Here is a 3,608-nt window from a genome sequence, read left to right on the forward strand (position 1 = left end):
CCACTAAGTGAATTTTTATTGCAATTAAAATAAAATAAATTTTTCAAGCATCTTCCTCATATTTTTATTGATTTTTCAGAGAACCTTTAGGGTGTTGAAGGGCGAGTGTTCCCTTGGACCCTACACTGTTTTCTCTTGCTTTTTTATGTAGAAGAGGAAGAGGCAACTACAATCGGGGGCACTTGTGACATTGCAGGCACAGTGTTGTTATAGTTCTTAACCTGGTGGGTGCATTTGGCCCTATTTCACAGGTGAGTCAGTGGGGACTGGGTGTGTTAGTAACCTACCCACACTCACAGGCAGAGAGTGGGAGGGCTGGATTTCAAGCTGGGGGGGCAGTCCTCAGGTGGCAGCCTCAAAGTTCCTTGGCAAGAAACTTTCAGGTTGGGGCTACATTCCAGAAAGGAGGTGATTCCACTTGGATCCCAAGAAACCAAAGAGGCTGCTATTGGCACACCCTCAGCATACAGGAGTTGTGTGTAGAAGCAGGAGTCAGCATGAGGGGACAAAGATGTGGCTTTCAGGGGACGTTTTTACTTCTCTGTTTAGCAGCGAAGTCAGCGGGCCGGCAGAGGTCGTGGGTAAAGAGCACTGGAGCTGTTGACTGCATTTGTTCCCTGCCAATCAGTGGAGCCTGCTGTAGTGCAGAATGAGATAATCACAGCTGGAGAGGTGATCTGAATGCCCAGTATACAGATGTTCACTTTATTACTTAGAAATTAGTTGTTTAAATCTCTTCAAAGTATTACGAGTATATTGCTTTGGCTCACAAAGTGTTTAATTATAAAGATAAAGAAGTTATAACAAAGTGCTGTGGTGTCAGTCCTGTTTGTAGGTTCTTAAGGATTTACTTATTAAAACTTCTGTGATTTTACATTCCTAAGGACTTACTCTATCATTTTAATATTATCTTCACAAAAGTCAGATAAATTTCTGTCTTCAGTCATGCTGCTGTAACAGAATACCACCGACTGGGTAGTTTATAAAGAATAGATGTATATTTTCTCACAGTTCTGGAGGCTGGGAAGTCCAAGATCAAGGTGCTGGCATTTGTGGTCTGCTGAGGGCTTTCCTGCTGCGTCCTCACATGGCAGATGGCAGACGGCAGATGGCAGAAAGCAGAGGGCCAAGTGAGAGAGGAAGAGCAAGCTAACCCAGGAACGCTGCAAGAAGCCTCTTCTGTAAGGGCCTTAATCCCCTTAATGAGCACAGAGCCCTCATGGCCTCGTGTCTCTCAGAGGCCCCACCTCTCAATACCATCACGTTGGAAAGACTGAATTTCGGAGGGAACGCATTCCCATCATAGCATTCTCCTGTTCTGCCTTAATTATAGAACGTATTCAATGGCTTCAGGATGATTCACTACTGCCTTGTAAATAAGGGCTCTCCCTAGGGAAGCCCTGTCAAGTGACCTTATTGTGTGAAGTCACTTTACACTTTGCCCCCATGTGCTGGCCCCACCCACATTTCCCTCCTTTTCCTGCTGCAGTCGTCCCGGAACATGTTCTCCTTTAAAGCCACACTGGGCACCATCATTAATTAGGAGATGGGTATTTTCCTCCACTTCTTCATTTCCTAGAAGACTCGTCATGCCTCCGCGTGTTTCATGCCTGTCTGTCCTCTAAGCCCTCCCCAGGTACCACCTCCTCCAAATGTCTTCCTCAGCAGATTCCTTCCTCCTCTCTGTTCCTGTAACAACTGATTGGGGCTTGATGGAACTTTGCCTTGTGTTAGAGTAAGTCGTAAACACATCTGTTTCTTCACTTGATTGGGGACTCTTTGAGATTGGCAATCATGGTATGTTTATCTCTCTCACGTTATATTTCTCATGATGCATCTTCATGAATTGAGTTGGTTGTGTCTAAAGGAGCAGACATCTCAAAAATTAAACATATTCAGTATTCCAAATAAAAGAATCTGAAATCAAACATAAAGAAGTTATAAACTTTTGTAAATGCCAGAGCTGCCAGTAGTAATCCAAAAATTGGCTTGTGACCAACCACCTTGGTGAGACCCCAGATTTCTTTGAGCCTTGGTTTCCACTTACATTTTTTACAAAAGTGTTATGTTTTTTATGAGGAGGAAATGAAATGGGATGTTTTATCTGAAAATGTTTTGGAAATCAGGAAACCACTAAATTGTTTCAAATATAGAATTGCATTGTGTTATTCCATTTCCACAGTCCTGGTATTTAAGACAAAATTAATAGGGGTTTAGAAAAATAAGCCTGCTACTATACAGATAGTGTGTACCTATAGCATTCTAATTCTGGTTTAAAGTTAAATTTGTGCCTACANTAGTCCTGGTATTTAAGACAAAATTAATAGGGGTTTAGAAAAATAAGCCTGCTACTATATACAGATAGTGTGTACCTATAGCATTCTAATTCTGGTTTAAAGTTAAATTTGTGCCTACATGTACTTTGTGAATAGTTCTAGGCGCATCATCTGATCCACATTGTGTAACCAATTGTAGTGACCTGGGAGAATTTGAAATAGGACCCAGTGGTGCTGTCAGAGAACCAGTTCCCCCTCACCGTAATTCCAGCATCATAACCCACATTTTGTGTTTTTATTCTTTTCTTAACAAGCTTCCATCTCTATCCCAAGTTGCCCACAATAGTGCCTGAGAGCTGCCTTCTTATAATGGTTGGACTTCTACTAGGAGGGATAATTTTTGGTGTCAATGAAAAGTCGCCCCCTACCATGAAGACTGATGTGTTTTTCCTGTATCTCCTGCCGCCCATTGTGCTTGATGCCGGCTATTTCATGCCCACTTGCCCGTTCTTTGAGACCATTGGCACTATTTTCTGGTGTGCTGTGGTAGGGGACATTTAGGAATTCCATTGGCATTGAGGTGTCTTTGTTTGGTATCTGCCAGATCGAAGCATTTGGTATCAGTGACATCACTTGCTCCAGAATCTGCTCTTCGGCAGCTTAATCTCTGCTATGGATCCCCGTGGCTGTGCTGGCGGTCTTCGAGAACATTCATGTCAATGAGCCGCTGTACATCCTGGTCTTCGGAGGGTCCCTGCTGGATGATGCAGTGACAGTGGTGAGTGCATGTGCCTGCTGCGTCAGTCCGGCCCACTGTCCATCTGTATCAGCTCTGATGGTGATAGCGAAGGTGGCTCCTGCAAGCAGGGTGGCTCATGGTCAGTAGGTAGGTACCCCACTCAGAAGGACCCCTCACTTGGTTTAGTGCTCTGATGTCCTGTCTTGAAATTCTTAATACCTTTTTTATTTATTATTTATTTTTTATTTAGTATTATACAGCTGGCTCCTCATTTGCATTTTGTGCAGGGCCCCACAAAGTATGCAGCTGGTCCATTTTTCAAAGCCCTGTTTATATAAGAGAAACATAAAAGTGACCGTGGCCTTTGTACCTCCGAGCATTTATCATTTTGGCATTTTCAAAAGTGAAGGTCTTTGGTTATAATTTAAAAGACTTCATGCCCTAGGATTCTTTGTGAAAAGAAATGCTGTCAGTATATGAGGGTACTTCAAAAAGTTCATGGGAAGATGCATATATGCATATTATCTCTTTCTTTCTTTTTTTTTTTTTTTTTTTTTGCGGGTTGGGGGGGGGGGGCAACTGGCCGGTGGAGG

General features: G+C 43.0%; 1 long non-coding RNA gene across 1 annotated transcript in view; it reads left to right on the forward strand.

Annotated features, from left to right (window-relative positions):
• The first annotated feature begins 378 nt into the window (after nucleotides 1-378).
• The window catches only part of LOC103608975, a 15,454-nt gene continuing 12,224 nt past the window's right edge, over nucleotides 379-3,608 (forward strand). The window contains exons 1-2 of the long non-coding RNA XR_552097.1: nucleotides 379-1,735; nucleotides 2,881-3,054. This is a non-coding gene — a long non-coding RNA (uncharacterized LOC103608975). The remainder of the gene's footprint in view (nucleotides 1,736-2,880; nucleotides 3,055-3,608) is intronic.

The sequence above is a fragment of the Galeopterus variegatus genome, unplaced genomic scaffold (genome assembly GCF_000696425.1).
Source record: "Galeopterus variegatus unplaced genomic scaffold, G_variegatus-3.0.2 Scaffold9029, whole genome shotgun sequence".
Lineage (NCBI taxonomy): Eukaryota > Metazoa > Chordata > Mammalia > Dermoptera > Cynocephalidae > Galeopterus > Galeopterus variegatus.